This window comes from Cervus canadensis, chromosome 2, assembly GCF_019320065.1.
Source record: "Cervus canadensis isolate Bull #8, Minnesota chromosome 2, ASM1932006v1, whole genome shotgun sequence".
NCBI classification, from domain to species: Eukaryota; Metazoa; Chordata; class Mammalia; order Artiodactyla; family Cervidae; genus Cervus; species Cervus canadensis.
In genome coordinates, this window is record NC_057387.1 from 80497276 (window position 1) to 80517096 (window position 19821).

Genomic DNA, 19821 nt, shown 5'->3' on the forward strand with positions numbered 1-19821 from the left:
CTCTTTAGTATTTTGACTGAATGAATTAGTCAAAGGGCTTATGGAAATAGCTACTTTTTCTTGAGTCTAGTGAAGTTCTGCTTCCATTATGCTATCTATAAAGTTTATTGATAGTTTCTTTTAAAAGACTAGAATGAGGGTTGGACACTTATCCTAGGGCCAAGAGTTTAAAAATTGTGTATAATCTCTTCACTTAAAACTCAAAGGAAGATCAGGTAAATATTTGAGATAAAAAGGTATATATCATAATAGAAAAGATTAGTAAGTTGGAAATTTATTAAAATTAAGAATTTGTGTACATTAAAAGTCCATTAAGAGAGTGAATATTCAAGTCACACACTTGGATAGAATTCTTTAGAAATAATTTATATCTAGAAGACACAACCAGTTCTTACAGGTCAACCAAACAACAAAAGAATAATACCACAATTTCAAAATGAGCTAGAGACTTGAACAGTTATTTCATAAGAAGGACAGACAAATGGTCAATAACCATTTGCAAAGTTATTCAACATCATTACTTATCAGCAAAATGAAAATGAAAATCACAATAGTATTTCAGCACACATCCATCTAATTGGCTAAAGTGAGTAATAAAAAATGTTGGTGACAATGTCAACCTCTTACACATTGCTGCTAAGAATGGGAATTAGTATAGATAAGTTGGAAAAATGACTGGCAGAATATACTAAGGATAAACTTATGTTTCCCTTAAGACCCCCTAGATAGATACTCCAAAAAAGTGAATGCACATGTGCACCAAAAGACAGGTACAAGAATGTTTTTATAGCAGTTTTATTCATTATAGCCAAATCTGATAACTCAAATGTCTAATGGTAGTGGAAAAGATGAGTGAATTTATATGATGGAAAAGTACACAGTAATAAAAAAGTGACGTATTGCTATACATAATAATATGGACAAATCTCTAGACATAATAATGAATGGAAGAAGGTTGATTTAGAAGACTGTACACTTCATAGTTCCATTTAGTAAAGGTCAAGAATAAATAAAACTAATGGACGGTGATAGCAGTCTGAAAGTGTTTATCTTTGGAGAGGGGTAGTAGATATTGATTGGGAAGGGTTGTGAGGGAAATTTTCAGTCTTGGAAGTGTTCTTTGTATTGAACTGTATAGTGGTTACAAGGATGTGCACACACACACATATGCTTTAGATAGCTGTAACCTAAGATTTACTACAAAATTTTAGTAATAATAAGAATTAAATGTAAAAGAAGGAAACCAGCACTTCTGAAACTCTAACATAAGCGATCCACTGTAATAGAGGTTTTAAGCGACACTGATAAAAAGAAAAACTACCACCGTTTATAAAGTGCTAGAGTCTTTAAGTTTGTTACCTCATCTTAAAACCACAATGATCCTATGAGATAGGCATTACTGTTTTACAAATGAATAAACAAACCGAGGGAAGTTAAGTCACTGTCCTGTAGTTTGTGAAGCTAGGGTTCAAAAGCAATTTTATTATACTCTAAATATTTGCCTGTAAACTTTAAGTTTCTTGGAGGATAAAGACATATCTATTTAATATACATGTGTATCTCCAGCACCTGACAAAGAGTCTTGCATAACATTAAGTACAATAAATAGATAGATAGGGTAGATAATGGTTGAATGAATGAATAAACCATCATGTTCTTCCCCCTTACCACGTTAGATCTCTCTCTGCTGGTGACATCAGCATTAGTGAAGATCAAACTATATTTCTTCAGATTTGCCTGGAGTCTAAAAAGCAGCTCAGAACAAGGAATGCTCATAGAAAGGGAATGTCATGGGAATCCCAGCCAATCATGAGGTGCCTTGAACTGGTTCCTTTCTCTTCTCTGCCCTACCTCCCTCCAGCCCCACTCACCTTTCTAAAAGGGCCTCCTGCAGATAAGCAATTACACCTGTTCTGTATGGCCTTAGGGCTTGACTTGGACCAGGGCTGATACGCAGATGGCAGGCACTGCGTCAGCCCGGCAGGTTGTTAATATTTTGAATATCACCCTAACTTGAGACCAAAGGGCAATAAGCTTCATGGTGGGACTGATCACTGCTTAACACAGCGAAGAAATTCCAAACAACTGAAAATGACATGAATTGCTTCCTGAAGTTGCCAAGTTCCAACCAGTGGGGAATGTCAGGTTCTTTGGACATGTTCTTGCAGATGCTGTAAAGAAGATTAGAATATCAATTGAGAGCATGGACAAGCTTTGTGATTTTCAAACTATTTATTTATTATTCATGGCAAAAACTTTTTGAATGGAAATCTGAGGCAGAGGCTCAGTCCACGAGAGAGGTAAATGACATTGAGATGGTGAGTCAGGGTGAGACTTCTTCCCCTCCCCAGCAGACCCTGGCAGTGCAGCTGGAGACCCTAGGACGGGGGAGCTCATGTGCTATTCACCAGGGTAATCGAGATCTTCATCTCTGAGATCTCCGAGTCTGTGGAAGTCTCCCCACTTCCACAGGAGTGGGGAGGAAGGGGCTGTCACTATAAGATGGGACTAATGGCATCTCCCCTTCACTATTACAGGAAGCTGAAGATTTCATCTGTTAGGTTGTTCTCACTGTTAAGTAATTTTGTGGTTCCAGAGAAGTGCCCTCACTATGGTCTCCTTCTGGAGGTACTGCTGTTTTCATCACCTCTTTCCCCCTAGTGTGAGAGATTGGGCAGAAGCTGGGCTTCTGGATCAAGGGAACTGGGTTTGGCCCCAGGTTTGCAGTTAACCAAGTGGTGAAGGCAGGACCTGCAATCACTCTGGAGTGTTTCTTCATCTGCAAAGTAGTGACCATTGTGGCTGCTCTGCTTCATCACGACAAGCTGTTGTTCAGTTACTAAGTCATGCCTGGCAGGGCTGAGGGCCAAATTAAAAAAAGACATAGAAAATGGTATAACCATGAAACACAATATCAAGTCAGGAATTAATACCATTCCTTCAAGAGATTTTAAAATATGTATGCTTAAGCATCTATATTGTTTGCAAACAGAAAAAGTACTGTGGATTAACTTAAACTCAACAGTCACAGAATAGATTATGCTAAGTACTGATACTGAAGCTGAAGCTCCAATACTTTGGCCTCCTGATGCATAGAGATGACTCACTGACGAAAGCCCCGATGCTGGAAAAGACTGAGGGCAGGAGGAGAAGGGATGATAGAGGGTGAGAAGTTTGGATGGCAGCATCGATTCAATGGGCATGAGTCTGAGCATACTCCAGGAGATAGTGAAGGACAGGGAAGCCTGGCGTGCTACAGTCCATGAGGTTACAAAGAGTCGGACATGACTGAATGCTTGAATAGCAACGACACAGTAGGAAGGGTTGGGACACATTAACTATAACAATAAGTGCTTGTCCCTCTACACAAGTCCTACTTTCCACCTTATAGGGTTATTGTGAAGGATGCATGAGTGTGTAAGGAAGGACCATGAATTTGCTAGACAGTTTAAATGCTTTGATTATTATATTCCTACCCAAATCCTTGAGGAACAGCTACTGGCCACCCTTTGTTTTACAGTTGAGGAAGCTGAGGTCCAGAAATTGTAAGCATCCTGCCCGTAGTGACCACTGGTCACTCCAAATGACCTTAGGCAGTGATGACAGGGGAGAGGATTGTATTCTTCCTTTCTGAAGTCATTGGTAAAAAAAAAAGGTACCATAATTTAGGTCACATGGGAAGTCAGGGAGGGTCTCAGGAGCAGAGAAGTTGATAAATACAGTGGGTCTGGGATGATCTTGAGACTGGTTGGTCTTGTCTCTCATGTGTTTAATGGGGTTCCTGCTCTGAGTTACACACTCTGCTAGTTACTGGTGAGACGGCCAATAACACATGGTTCCTGCAGTTACAATGCCCTCAGTACTGTGTCAACAGTTTACATTGACACGTTCTTGCTTTAGCTTCTGCTTCCTCCCAACTCCCTCCTTTTCCTCTCTCAATTCTCATCCTGTAAACATACCACAGAGACAGAGTTTGGCTATTCTTCCTTCTCGGCCTCATTCTCTCCCTCCTCACAGTTTGCCTTCCTCTTAGTAGTAATTTCTTATGTATTTACCGTGTGTCAGACTTTATGTAGATCATCTATTTTAGTCTTCATAACAACATTATGGTAGGTTTAATTATTCTGTTTTTAAAATAGATCCAGTATGTTAAGTAATTTATTCAAAATAGCCTGCTGTGGCTGGTAAGTTTCTAAGCTGGCTTTTAAGACTGGGTCTTTGGACTTCAAGGACATCACACTTAAATGATACAATAACTGCCTTTATTCAGCATGTGCATGTATTTGCCATTGATGTCGATAATCACTTTGTCAGACATTAAGAATAAAAACACAACTTCTGTAACCATATTTGAAGAGAGTTGATGTTCTATGCATGTGAGAATTATGCATAAAGGTCACATGTCTTAGAATTATTTATCTTGTATGCAGCAGTAGTAATGGCTACTTATAGGCTATCTTCATTAAGAGCCTGTAGAGTAAGAAAAATTGGATTTAAGTCTTGACTGTACCATTTAGTTGATCTGTGACCTCGGAAATTTAATTTTGGTAAGCCTTATCTGTATAATGGGGATTGAACATATGGTAATTACAGCAATTTGAAGCATAGCATAATTTCTAAAATTAGTAAGTGATCAATATAATAAAAATAATTACTATTGTTATTATGACTATGACTGAGTCTTTTATGTTTTTTAGGTACTCACAGGGGTCTTATAAACGATGCTGTCACTCTTCATTCTTTTCAACTCAATAATTGTAGAATGCATGAAAAGTTGGTAAGTTATTAAACACTGTTAGAAGGGAACATCTTTTCCTTACACTTTGACCTATTTATATTCTTAGTCCCTTTTCTTATGGAATTGCTGTATTCTGGGAGAGATGTCAAGATGTTATGAAAAAACTATGTAAGAATAACTGGTAGTTCTCCCCTTTTTTCCCCAGTTAATTTCTCTTCTGCTTAACCACGCTGTGAGTGTCACCTAAGCCTGCCTCCTGCAGTTAATGAGTTATAACTGCACCTGTGCTGCCAAGCTTTTTGTTTTCAGTGCTAGGAAAGCCAGTTTGATCCTCTTATCTATCAGTTCAGGCACTAAAGTTGAACTTTTGACTGTCATCTGCCACTATTTTGGGCTTCCCTTGTGGCTCAGCTGGTAAAGAATCCACCTGCAATGGAGGAGACCTGGGTTCTATTCCTAGCTTGGCAAGATCCCCTGGAGAAGGGAAAAGCTATCCACTCCAGTATTATGGCATGGAGAATTCCGTGGACTATACAGTCCATGGGGTCGCAAAGAGTCAGACACGACTGAGCTACTTTCACAATGCCACTATTTTGCTTATTTCTCAACGTGTTCAAGACTCAGGAAGAGAAGAGGGGTGCTACACACTGTGGTCTCCCCCTGAGACCCCCCAACAACCACTTTTTAGTTAATTTGGAATAATTTATTAAATAAGTCATGAGACCCACAATGCAAGGGACTGGTAAATTCAAGCTGAAAGGGATTACAGTGATGTGGGAAAGGCAGGACTTACCCATGGGAAGCCCAGGGCCCCGGATGACAATGGGAATGATGTTAATGAGTTAGTCAAACCAGGAAGGAACAAAACCAGGAACTCTATGGAATGGAGGTGGTGGGGAGGTGGGCCCTGAGATGTCCAGATGTCTAGAAGGATGGAAAAGATTGGGTAGTTGAAGAATAGTTGGCAGGCCTTCCAGAGAGCAAGAGAAAGTGTTAACATCAAGAAAATAACCTGGCCCTAGAGTTTGAGACTTTGATTACTGTGCAAAATGAATGTGGACTTGGTACAGGGGGTCCTTACTTTCGTCATTTATTCACTGAGTGAGCTTGAGGAAGTGAATTTCCCTCTCTGAACTATGGTTTCATCATCCAAAAAATGAGGACAAATTATTTTGCCTTTGCCTGGCAGTTGTGAGATCTTGTTGTTTTTCAGCCACTAAGTTGTGTCCAACTCTTGGCGACCCCATGAACTGCAGCATACCAGGCCTCCCTGTCCTTCACTATCTCCTGGAGTTGCTGAAACTCATGTACACAGAGTCAGTGATACCATCCAACCATCTCATTTTCTGTCACCCTCTTATCCTTTTGCCTTCAATCTTTCCCAGCATCAGGATCTTTTCCAGTGAATTGGCTCTTCACATCAGGTGGCCAAAGTATTGGAGCTTTAGCTTTAATGTCAGTCCTTCCAGTGAATATTCAGGGTTGATTTCCTTTAGGATTGACTGGTTTGATCTCCTTGCAGTCCAAGGGACTCTCAAGAGTCTTCTCTAGCACCACAGTTTGAGAGCATCAGTTCTTCGGTGCTCAGCCTTCTTTATGGTTCAACCCTCACATCCATACATTACTACTGGAAAAACCATAGCTTTGACATGACAGACCTTTTATGGCAAAGTGATGTCTGTGCTTTTTGATATGCTGTCTAGGTTTATCATAGCATTCCTTCCAAGAAGCAAGCATCTTTTTATTTTACAGCTGCAATTACTGTCCACAGTGATTTTTGAAGCCCAAGAAAATAAAATCTGCCACTGTTTCCACTTCTTCCCCTTCTATTTGCCATGAAGTGATGGGCCCAGATACCATGATCTTAGTTTTTTGAATGCTGAATTTCAAGCCAACTTTTTCACTCTCCTCTTCCAGGTGAATCAAGAGGCTCTTTAGTTCCTCTTCACTTTCTGCCATGTTAATGAGACTGGAAAGAAAGCATATAGTCCAGTGTCTGACACATATTAAAAAACTTAATATATTTCTTTCTTTCTGATGACTGAAGAGTAAACTGAGTAGCATGTGAATGAAGTGATTTGCCTGCAGTCAGTAGTGTTGTCTTTGCTTTTCATTAAACCATATTAGAATTCTTTGAACTCTGAAAGCAATATACCCTAGTTTTTAAATGGATATAGTCATTATTCAGTAGGCCAGAGTTCAACCTTTAACTTGTCACTGCAAAAGTCTTTAAGCTCTGGTGTTTCTTCAATTATTCATTTTCACTAAATTTTTAATAAAAGAAATGTAAATACAGAACTGGCTTGACTAAATTATAGTGCTTATGTTTTGTACCAATTATTACATGTAGGTTTTAAATATTAAACAACAGGATTACAGAGAAGGACTTTATGAAATCAGATCTTGCTAGAGGTTTCATCTGCCTTGAGTTCTTAATATAGATTCTAGATCAAAGTCCTATTTTCTCTTAGCAGCTCATACTTTTGTGTGTTTTGGAACACTTTCAAATGTGACTCTTGAGTGAAAATAACCATATCCTTAGACAATAGTTAGTTCATAACTAGTAGAATAAGAAACATTCCATAGGAAATGGAGAATAGTTCTTGACGTGCAACCAGAACCAGTTGTGCACTTGAGGAGGCCACCTTCCGTGTCACATGGGCCACATTAGTGATAGTGGTGGACAGTCCATGTAACCCACTTGGTGACCATTGCCGTCTGTACATAAATGACTTCCCAAACTAGATCTCCAGCCTAGAACTCTCTTCTCTTCTCCACCCCCACCTGCCCATCTCTTTGACTGGCTTTTCCACCATGATGTCACAGGTGCCTTGATTAACATGCTCCGAAACAAACTTGGTCTTTCTCCCAATATCTGTTCTTTCTTCTGTTAGGATGTAAATGGCATGACCATCCATCCACTACTCAACTAAGTCAGTCACTCTTGGGAGTCAATCTTGGCAGCATATATTACTGGTGTTAGTTAGTGGTTAAAAACATAGACTCAAGGGGAAGACTATCCATTCATGGGATGTGGGCCTTCGGTAAATGACTTAACCTGTCTGTCTCATATTCATCTCATCCACTGCATAGAATAGGATAATAATTCTAACACTGCAGTTTTGGTGTGATGATTAAACAAGTTAATATTTTTGAGGGCTTAGAGTAGGACTTGGCACATAGTAAATGCTATGGAAATGTTTGTTAAGTAAATAAATCACACATCACATTCCCTGAAAGGCTGTTACCTTCACACATTCCTTTCCATTTCCTGCTGCTGAAGGAGGCTGCCTTCTTTGACTCTAACTCCTTGGCATCATATGGTGATCTTTGAGCTCCTGCCCCAAGTCCTGGTCTCCTCCCGGCTATAGTCCCAATAGTAACCAGAGTGACATTTACTGAATGTAGAGCTAATCATTTTTCTCCCCTGTCTACAGCTCCAAGTGACTTTTGATCATCTGACCCAGGCTAACTTGGCTCTGCATAGCCTGGCTCCTGCTACCTGCATCTCCAGGAGCCATTGCCCCTTCTCATCACCTGGGGTTCTAAACATTACCAACTAAGTCTGTTTCCCGAAGCCTGTCTTCATTTGTTCTGCTACCTGAAGTCTCTCTGACCTTCCACCAGAAAGAATTCCTCCGCTTGCATTTCCCCTCTATAGATGATGATTATTGCATCGTGCATTTATTTGTTTGCACGTCTATCTTCCCAACCATAATGTGAACTCCTCTCTGTCTTTCTCACATTTAATTTTAATTAACATTAACACAATTTTATTCCAGTGCCTTTCACCATATCTGCCACAGAGTAGATGTTCAACCAACATGCACTGGTTGAATAACCAATAAATGGAATGGCATCTTATTGAGCATCTAACCGAAATCCTAATTTTATAATGAGAGAATAGATCTCAAAGAAGTTGGTCACCTTGTTCTAGGTTACCAATCTGGGCAGTGTTAGGGTCTAGACTAAAATAAACTTTTCAGCTTTTACCATTACCATATAGCCTCGATTATTAAGGCCCTTTTGGATCAATTACACCACTTAGAATTCTAAACCGAGGAAGCCAAGTTCTCTCTAACCCTGTTCTTCTCACATGTCCCCATTAGAGATACCTTTCTTGATAGTCTGTATCCAGACTCTGTGGACCAGAATGTTAGCTGAATTCCCAAATCTCTCAGGACTTTTAGAGTAGGGGTAAGGTTTGCCTACTCTCCAGGCACCACAAGTGATGTTTACTCTTCACAGTTTTAGTTTGGGTTGGGGTTGTGTAGCTGATCTCTTTTGAAATTTAAATGTGGGAACTCTTATAGAAAGAATTATTTTATCTTCGACAAAATGTGTGTGTGTGTGTGTGTGTGGTGAGCAAGGGGTGACAGGTTACTGGAAAGACTGGTTCAGAGATGAGAACATGGGGCTGCTTGAATTTTGCCTTCCAGTTGAAAAGTCATCAGAAAAGTGTTAAGGTCAACTCTGCATTCTGCCAAGTTTTGCCTTCAGTGCTACAGAATGAAATGAGGTAATGTACTTTATGAGCTGTGAAGAGCTGCAGAAATGTGAGGCATTTTTAGAAGTGTTGATTTATGGAAGAGAAAGGCACTTAGAAATGAGGTAGCCCTCCTACTTCCTTACTTCATGGAGAGGGGAAGTGACTCTCCCAAGGTCATTGCTAAGAAGGTAGAAGAGCTGGGCCCTGCTTCCTTTTTGGCCCATAGCTCACCCCTCTCCCCAGGCACTCTCCCCTTTCACCAACTGCTGTGGCACCTGACACTTTGGTGGGTCACTCAAATTTTCTGTGTCTTGCAGTTCCCAATGCTGGGATATTATTTTTTTCATGGCTGCTTGGGATACCTCCTCATCCACTGAGATTCTGCCTCCTCAGACACTCATCTAGTCTCCCAGTTCTGTACTCCTAAAGCCTGGTCACAGTATAATCATCCAAATCAGGGGAGTTTAAAAAAAGCAGTTTTCTTGGGGCCATATGACCTTTAAGCTTCTATCTGGCTCTGAGGTTCTTGATTCAATGGCAGAGCGCCCATCCCATCTCCAGTTCTGGGTCCTGATCCTACACAGTGAAGAAGGGTTTTTCCTGTGGACCTCCAGAAGAATGCTGTTTTAATCAAGATTGGAATGACCAAGTGACGGTTCTTTGAAATGTGAAAAGTCATAAATGTGGTATATATATGCATGTGAGTATGGTTATGTAACTTTTATCTCCCTCCTCTTTTCCAACCATTGACAATTCTGTGAAAATCCATTCAACACACATATATTGAGCATACCTTCTGTGTCCCAGTCTCTAAGCTAGATACTGGGGCTACAGATTAAAAGATGAATAAAATTTGGACATTGTTCTCAATTTTCTCAGCTTAGTGGGGAAAGAGAAACAGAAAAGAGAGCCTCCTCATCTCTCTCAGGTAGCTCTGAGCTGGTTTAATACTGCAATATGTCCTTATCAAAATATCCCTAGCAAAATATATTCCTTATTCTTTCATCTAAAAATGAATCCCCATGTCCACACACTTATTTAGAGTTCCTTTGTAGGACTTACAGAGTATGAGTCTGTCAGGGTTCCAGAAAGAAATAGAATATATAGTGTACTCAAACTGGGTGATTATAGAAGAACTGAATCAAGGATTCATTTACAAAGGTGGAAACCACAAGATAATGTAGGCCCTGGGGCTTGTAGCAACTGGCTATTTTTATCCTGGTATGTGAGGGATAAAAGGAGGGGGCCGCTCCCAGGATCTAGAGATATGGAAAATGGAGAGAGAGGGCTACTTGGCAGGAGTTGTGCCCTTCTGCCAAGGATGCGGCAGCCCGAGATGACTGCAGAGGAGGGAGCATGAACTGACTCTTGTGTCTGATCTATGAGGTCCTTTGTTGTGGCCCCAGCTAGACGCCAGCAAGGGAGCTCTCTGTTAGAGTCCAAACAGGCCAGGCTCCCAGGACACAAAGCTGGAGATGAGGGGTCACGAGTGGTTCTGGGGGAACAAATTGGAGATGGATAGTTCATATTAGATAAGGTAAGTCTTCAGTCTTACACTCAGGGGCTCCTCTCTGATAAATGCACATACTCATACACATTCTCCGATCTCTCCAAGTTTATGAAAACTTGCTGGTGTCAGATACTGTTTGAAATGCATCATCCATTTTCTCATTTCACCTCCGTAATCATGCCTCTAAGTAGATGAAGAGATGGGAAAAAATTGAGAGAAAATTTGTCTGACTCCAAAATACATGCTGCATGCTGAGTTTCTAAGTAGTATGAGCACATTGGTTTTGGACAGTGTCTTTGGGAGACAAACTTCCTTCTGTCTGGATACCCTTCCAACCCCACTCTCCTTGACCAGCCATGATTCTTCACTCAAACCAGGTTGGTTTTATCTTCTAGGAAGCTTTTCTAGAAGTTCATCGCTGGCGGCGTGTCCCTCTTTCATGCTCCCTGTGTGTGCTGACCTCACTTCCCAGGTGGCACCAATCATATTGAATTTAATCACTCTGATTGTTTGCCTTGTGAGACTGTTAGGTCTCTGGGATCAGGGCTCATTTCTTTCCATTTACATGTCTGTACAAAACACAGTATCAGCTATGCACTAGGGCTCAGTAAATATTTCTTAACTGAGTGACTAAAAAATAAGGACTTTGTCTCTAACTAAAAAAGATCAAGTGCAGGGGAGCTAGGAAGATAAAGTACAGAATATCCTTAATTCCTCAATGTTTCAGGAACACTCAATACTCAGGAAACCTAGCAGGTTCTATAACCAGATAGACCAAAGTGATGTCATGAAAATCCCACTATTTTCACCCATGAGAACACCACTCTGTTGCAGTAAATCACAAAGCAACATAGCTGCTTCCTCTTTGTGGTGAACTGGTGCCCTCATTATTTCCTCACTGGGGATGCCTGTACCTGATCTTGTTGATTCAGCATGAGGGGGTGCATCATAAGGTGATTCAGCATAAGGTGAGCTTCAGAGAGGTGAGAGAGTGGAGGAAGGAGGGATCCAGAGTCATCTGAGGAGCGGTGAAGGACCACCCATGATTCCTCCATCCTCATGCACATTCATCCATCCCAGCTCTTAGCACATTCATTGCAGGGTTTTTCACGTGTCCCCACTGGATTGTGAGCATCCTGGTGACTGGTATCGCATTGAACTCATCTCTGGGTCCTCAGGCTCTGCTATAGTGTGTTGGGGAAAGGAGATGCTCAGTGTGTATGCTGTGTAAATGACAAACGAGTGAGAAAATGAGTGGTTAAAGGAAGGACTAGATTCTTTCTAGCCTCTACTAAAGATCCAGAAGAATGTCTGAAAACGTGAGAGGGAGTTAAGACTCTGTGAAGAAGATAACGATTGAACTTGGGGGGCGCCCCCTAACAGGGAGCCATTTGTTCTTGTCCAGGCACGCTTCTCTTTCTGACAGCCCCCTTACTCCTTGGTGCCGACGTCTACTAATGTAAAATTTGGCACCCTAAGCACCGTAACTATTTGATTCATTGGACTCTCACTGTTTTGCACAGATGTACATAGTTGTAGCTCAACAAATATTTTTTAAAATAAAGTTAAAATCTCCCTCTTGGGTCCTTCATTCCTCCTCTCTGTGAGAGGAGTCCATCCTACCTTCCCTGTCTCCATCTCCAATACTGAGTGCACACCCCAAATGACCTTGACCAGTGGATCTTCTAATGAGAAATAGGAAGAAAACTAGCTCTGATGGCATTAAACTTTCCATTTTACAGACAAAGAAAATGAGGCCTAAAAGGCAAAATTACTCATCTCAAGTCATAAGAAGTAGCAGACATAGCATTAGAAAATGAATCTTTTGTCTCCTTTGTTTGCCATCATATGTTACAACACCCAAGTTCCATTTTGGTTTAGTGGCTTTCAACCTTGTTTTTTATTAAACTAGGGAGCTCTTTTTTCAAAGAAAATCTTATCTAAAGCTCAGTATGTTAAACAGGTAAGATCAGCACTGCTTTGGTTAGAGGAGCAACAGAGGCTCCTCCAAAACTCAAACACAAATGGCTCCTAGGGAGCTTGCAAGAGCACGGTTGGAAAACCACTGATGTAACAGGATGCATGAATCTTTATTCAGAGCATTCTGGTGTGGGCAAAAGGAAGGGTTGATAGAGACTGGGCTATTCTGCATAGTTTCTTGGGAGCCTATGTAATGGCAGTGACAGATATGAAATAGCTATGCCCAATAGAGGGGAATCAAGCCAACAAGGACCTGTTGTACTGCACAGGGAACTCTGCTCAATGTTATGTGGCAGCCTGGGTGGGAGGGGAGTTTGGGGGAGAACAGATACATGTGTATGTATGGCTGAGTCCCTTTGCCATTCACCTGAAACTATCACAACATTTGTCACGGCTTGTGAAAGTGAAAGTGTTAATTGCTCAGTTATGTCCAATTCTTTTCAACCTCATGGATTGTAGACTACCAGGTTCCTCAGTCCATGGAATTCTCCAGGCAAGAATACTGGAGTGGGTAGCCATTCCTTTCTCCAGGGGATCTTCCTGACCCAGGGATTGAACCCAGGTCTTCTGTGTTGCAGGTGGATGCTATACCATCTGAGCCATTGGGAAGCCCTTTGCTAACTGCTTATACTGCATTAAAAAATAAAAAGTTTTTAAAAAATAAATAAAATAAAAAATTATTTAAGTAATTAAACCCCCCTCTAAAGGTGATGGGGAGGCAGGACAACTTGGAACAGAGGGTCCAGGTTCAAGGCTCAGAGCTATGAGTTACTAAGGGCAAAAGCTCTCTTTTTTTTCCTCCAATTCACTCTTGATTTCTTCAAGAAGATATAAGTGAAACTTTGTAATATCAGTGGTGAAAAGCTATTCATCTTCTAATGCTGATTAATTCAGGAAATAAAAAATGTTTAAGTGCCACTTATTTTAAAAAACCCAAAGTGAAAATAACTTTATTGAGTTCTACAGAAAAATTATATTCTTATAGCCCATAGTGCCTCCTTTATTAAATAGGAGACTTTCAATGAGAAACTTGAAAGCTTTTTAAACCACTAAAATTAAATCTTAGCATACTTGAGAAATGGCAATAGAGACAAGTTTGTAATATTCCATCCTGAAGTTGTAATTTAGTATTCACATTTGTTCATATGCATTATCTCTATTCATTAATGAAAAATCCTGCAATGATGCTATAATGGATAGGAAGACTTGGAGAGATGAAGTGATTTTCTCTAAGTCATCTAGTAAGTTAACCACAGAGCCGGGACTCAAAGTAGTTAATTCCAGTTAATGCAATGTTTTCTAACTTTATTAATGAAGGCAGATATAACATCTGTGATAAGTAAACCTCCAAAATTTAATGCTTAACACTATAAAAGTTTTTTTTTTCTCCCCTAATCTGACAGCCCACCATGTGTATGTGTGGTTAGTGGGTCTCTTTAAGCAGTGATTCAGGGAGCCAGGCTCCTTCCATCTGTGGTTCTACAAGTTTAAACACATGGCCTCCCAGTTACCTGGGGGGCCATCTCAGTTCCATCCAGCTGAAAGGGGAGAAGCAGACAGAGGATTGCATGAGAACATTTTAATGGAGCAGGTCTGGAAATGACACACCATTTTCCAGTAGTTATAAGTCAATCACATGACCATTGATAACCACAAGTAGTGTGGGAAATACACCCTCAGTGTGTGTCTAGTAAGGAAAGGAGCCTGATGATCTGCCTCACTGTTACTGTGAGAACTTTAAGGACTAGTGATGGGGGATCTTATCCATCTCTTAGGATTGCATATAAATTGTTTTTGCATGTAAATAATGTGTTGAAAGGGCTTTCCTGGTGGCTCAGCAGTAAAGAATCTGCCTGAAGTGCAGGAGAGGAGGGACTGATCCCTAGATCAGGGAGATCCCCTGGAGGAGGAAACAGCAACCCACTCCAGTATTCTTGCCAGAAAAAGTCCCATGGACAGAGGAGCCTGGTGGGCTATGGTCCATGGGGTCTCAGAGTGTTGGACATGACTGAAATGGCTGATCATGCAGGCACGCTATGTGTTGGAAATCTTTCCATGGTCAAAATCTCCCTCTTCCATTGTTGAGAGGTCTTATTTCTGTTGGTGAGCTAGAGTGTAAAATCCTAAATCCTCTCCCTTCTTCTGGTGATACTCCCCTCTTTTCACAGGGATCTAGTTGGGGTTGCCATACTATTGAACATAATGCTTTTCCTGTAGACACAGTTGTTTGGTCAAGGGGTAGGCACCACCCCATGCTCAACCAAGCAGAATTCTCCATATAAGCCTTCCCCTGGGATTTTTTTCAAGTTACAAACTTACTTCTCTGGAGGTAGGACTGTTGGTGGCTACGTTTTTCACCTTGCAGCAAAAGGCAGTCTGCAGTGATTGACAAGGAAACCAACAGTGCAAAACCAGGGAGGTACAGAAAAGAGATAAGACTCATCTTCTGGTTCATGTCCCTGATTCCAACTACTCAAGGCCCAGCTACAAGCACACATTCCTGCCGTTTGGTCCAACACTTCCACCCGTGTGAAATAACCCATTATCCTTCCAATAAATTCTCCCTTTGCTGTCTTAGTGTGAGTTGAGCATATATCTAAGCAGTCACTAGAGGCCTGATCACCGGCATGAGCCAGAGGGGAGCTGCTGATTTCCAGAGTGGCTTTTTCACTCTAGTGGGCAGCAGTGAGCACATTCCCCATCCTGCAGGCCTTTCAGCCTCGGCAGGGAAAGCCATGTTCCCTCCCACGGGGCCTCTCTCAGGAGGATGCGGGCCTGACAATCCTAAGAAAGTGTTCTGTGCAATTGCCTGGGAGGCTTTCCCTTTCTCTTCATCTGCTTTGTGCAACTGTAATGGACAAGTTTCCAAGTAGACTGAAGATCTTCTGTGGAAGCTAGCTGGGTTAAGGGTGGAAAAAAAGAGTGATTTTTGAAGTGTCTCTTCTTACAGAGCAGCTCCCCCATCCTTTCCTCTTTCAAGCCTCTAAGGGGATAAATGACTGCACCACTTATGAGCTTGGTAGTCTGGTGACCTTTAGGATTTCTATCTTCTCATTTGTGAAATTAGTGATTAGCAGGTATTACCTTGTATGAATATATTCAAAATAATCAGCCCAGGGACAGGAACATGCCAGTGTCTCCCTCTCATCGCACATTACCTACCTCTGCACTCAGGGTTCTGAGCAGTGGAGAGAGCGTAAGACAAGAGGGTTATAGTGGTTTTGTCTAAATTCTCTCATGAAGCACCCCTTATCCCCCTAACCCGCTCCCCTTGGCCCTCCTTTCCTTCCTCCCTCCACAACGCCTCTTTTTCTCCTGTCCCCTCCTTGCAATGTCCTTGTTTTCTCCCTAGAGCTCCTTCCCCCCTCCCCCGGTGACCCCCCTCCTCCCACCCACCCGCCCCAGCTGCTGGTGTGGCTGGCTGTTCTGAAGCTATTGATTTTGCTCTAGAAAAGATTGCTCAATTCATTTTCTCCACTGCGGCCCTGTGCCAGACCGCAGGGTAGGCCCCACAGTGACCGAGTGGATTATGCACACTGCTTCCCCGAAGGGCAGCAACCACATTTCCTCTCCGTGCCCAGGCCGGATAAGACAGTGAAGGTGAACATGATTCATAAACTCCAAAGAGCCAAACAGAGCAGTGGACCCTGACCTCCGCATCTCCATGTTTACAAGGTTAGCAAGGGACTGGCACCCAGTCGGTGTTGATACTGTTGGTTGAAATTAAATGAGTCTCTTAGCTTCACAGCATCCAGAAGTGAAAAGCGTCTCTCCACTGACTTCTGATTGCCTGCAGCAGTGATTTGCAGCCCTGGAGGCACACTGGAATCACCTGGGGAGATGTTAAAAACACTCATGGCCATGTCTTACTCAAGACCAGTTAACTCAGAATTGCCCGGGCATTGGCAGCTTGTCAGACCTGGACCAGTGACTCTGATAGGCACCTGCTGTGGGCTTCCAGGATGAGACTAGTTTCCCCAGCCTGGCACTCCAGGGCCTCCATGCCTCAGCTCCTGCACTGTTTCCAGCCTCACCTCCTCTCACTGTGTTCTATGCACTCAAGGTCCCAGCTGCTTGACTTTCTCACTCTTCACTCTAGACATCAGTGTGCATTTGCCCATGCTGTTTCCCCTTTCAAGACACGCCTCTCAGGACATCCCTGCCCTTGCAACTCTTCCTTGCAATTTCCTCTTCATCTTTTAAGACCGAGATCAAACAACATCTCAATTGAGTAGTTTTCCAGCCTTTTCAAGACTCCGGTACTCCAGATTGTCACTCTGCATTGTGTTCTCTCTTCTGATTGGGTTTTGCCCGATACATCCAATTTCTGTCCTATTGCCGTGGATTTAGTTTCTTTCACTACGGCCCCTCCTGCCTGATAGTCCAGGCAGATTTGTCACTTGGCTTTGTACTCCAGCTTCAGTCCTTGGACATGGCTCATTGGGAATCATCTTCAGCTCTAAGCTTTGAAGTCCACTGGCTGCCCTCCTCTCCCTGCAACCCTTCTCTGCTTCCAAAACTCCTGCCTGGATGCAGTGGCTGGAACCCTACAGCTCTGGGAGAGGCATTTGAATACAAATTGTGCTGGGTAACAATGGTCCAGATTTACTGAGTGTTTATCACACACCCTGTTACAGTGCTTCACTGCATTATTTCACATAACCTTATACCAATGAATCACTGGGCCTTAAAGACCTTAAATGAACTGTCCAAAAGCAAACAGGCAGCTGGATTTCCCTGAGGCTAAGTCTCCCAAGTCCACAAGCTTCATGCCTGTGTGATACTTTAATGCTGCTTCTCTATGCACTTGATTTTTAACTCTGCCCTTATGCTCTCAGGGCTGTATTGTAATTTATTGGTTTGTATGTCTTGTCTACCCCACTAAACTGTGACCTTCTCAAGGTGAGGGATTGAGTTGTTCAGGTCTATATTCTTAGCACTTAGCAAATTACCTGGCATGGAACAGAGGCTCGGAAAATGCTTGTGGCCTGAATAAATAAATGGCCATTATAGCCCAAAGGGAGACTGGTAGGGAAAAGGAGACAGAGCCATCTAGATCACGGTCTGAAAAAGCCCATTCTCTTATGGCCCTGATTAGGGAGATCTGTGCCAGGCAGGGAAGGCAGATGGGTGGAGGAGTAGGGGCAACAAGCCCCAGGGCGCCTTTCCTTGGTTTCCTTGAAATCCGGCGTCTGTCCTGTCCTGTCCTGTCACCCAGCAGCCAGAGAACATTTGTTCCCCAAAGGGCCGGCACTGTGCCAGCAGCAGGTGGTGGCCCGTCCACTGGGAGGGAGGGAGGCAGCCGGCGGGAGCACTGATGTGTGCTGGAGACAAGATGCTGTGAGTCTGCTGCGGCACGCTGGTGACAGCAGCTGGGCCAGGGCTGCGAGTCACCATTCTGTAACCATTAAAAACCAGTTGCTGTCCCTTTCATAATAATAAATTAAAACATCACTCCATATTGTGCTATTTTCAGAGAGCAAAAAGAAAAAAAAAAAAAAAACCCAAAAGACAAAAAAATAAAAAAGGAAGAAAACAATAGGAAACAACAATGTTGGACCATACCTTATCAGCTGGGTTGTCTATAAAATTGATAGATTTCTAGGTTATTATAGAAAAGCTTCATGGCTGCTTTTAAGATGCAATTTTTTCATTTCTTTACAGAAAAAAGAAACGACAACCTACAATCAACCAACAGCATATACATTTGGAAATGAGAAGATGAGAATAGAGGCAAAATATTTCTGTCTGCTTATTTGGTTGCTCAAAGAACTTAAGTGTTATTACTAAGCTGCATCATCAGTATCCTTCACAGGTATATGAAAACATGCAGGTTTGATATCAGTGGACCTGAATAGAAGCCTGTGACGTTGACCTTGATGGACCCATGTGCATTGGCCTTCTGCAGGCTACTTTTTACTTTACTGACCAGGTACAGTGACCTGGAGCAGCACTTCCCTCTATAATGGGCAATCTAGTGCCCTCAGGAAGATTGAAAAAGACTCATGATACTCACCCAATGATCTCTTAGAGCCTCTTGTTGTGAATTTCAGCTTCTTGATTGACCAGCTCACATTTTTGTCTCTTGTGGCTGTCCTTCTGCCTCTCTCCCATCTGTCTCATTCATTGATGGGAGTTTTCTCCTTCATTCTCTAAAGCATCACTGACACAAGGAAGTTATATGCAACAGACTTTTACTAAAAATTTAAGGATGGCTACAGGGATTAGAGCACAGAGCAGGAACCAACCTAAAATGCAAAACTAGATTACTAGACATCTTGAAACTGCCAGCCGTCCTTCCTGCAGGGAAAACCTCACTTGCTCTGTTTATGTTCAGGTCCTGCTTGCAGACGTGTCTCATTAGACCACAGCTACAAAATTTCTATTCCTATCCTTTTTTGCTTTTGTAAATTATTGCCCACTCAGAACAACATAGGAGGCCTCGTTGTGTACAAGACTTGTTTTTTTTTTTTTAAAAACAATAAACAGTCTCTAAATTTTATTCTCAAGGAAATGATTGTTGTTTAGTCACTAAGTTGTGTCTGACTCTTTTTTGACCCCATGGACAAGAACCTGCCAGGCTCCTCTGTCCTGGAATTTTCCAGGCAGGAGTATTGGACTGGATTGCCGTTTCCGTTTCCAGGAGATCTTCCCAATCCAGGGATTGAACCCATGTCTGCTGCCTTGACAAGTGGATTCTATACCACGGAGTCACTGGGAAAACCCCAAGAAATAAGAATCTAGCTTTTATCATACTAAGAGAGAAAGTCTAATTGGAGAAGTTTGATATCAATTCTTACTATAAAATATTGATACTACTGTTACTATTAAAACTACCATGACTGTAAATGGAAAAAATTGAAAAGTTTTTTGCCGCTTTAGCTTAGAGGCTCTGAGCTCATGCTCTGAGCCCTGATCCAAGCAGTCTGAAGAGGGTAGCAGAGTAGCACTGTGGCTATCATTGAAATGTCACACATGATGTGCTTGATTTCCTTCAAAGGGGGCTCTGAGGATGGCAGATATTTAAATCTTCAGCCTGTTCTCAGTAGGGTAAACCTGGGCCTTTGAGTGAAGTGGTGGACTGACATCCTGGCTGTGGGCTCA

The 19821-nt window shown here is 42.1% G+C and overlaps 1 long non-coding RNA gene across 1 annotated transcript in view; it reads left to right on the plus strand.

Annotated features, from left to right (window-relative positions):
• LOC122427835 overlaps positions 1 to 19583 on the plus strand; it is a 141562-nt gene extending 121979 nt beyond the window's left edge. Inside the window, exons 2-3 of the long non-coding RNA XR_006265551.1 lie at positions 4698 to 4777; positions 18382 to 19583. This is a non-coding gene — a long non-coding RNA (uncharacterized LOC122427835). The remainder of the gene's footprint in view (positions 1 to 4697; positions 4778 to 18381) is intronic.
• The last annotated feature ends 238 nt before the right edge of the window (positions 19584 to 19821 follow it).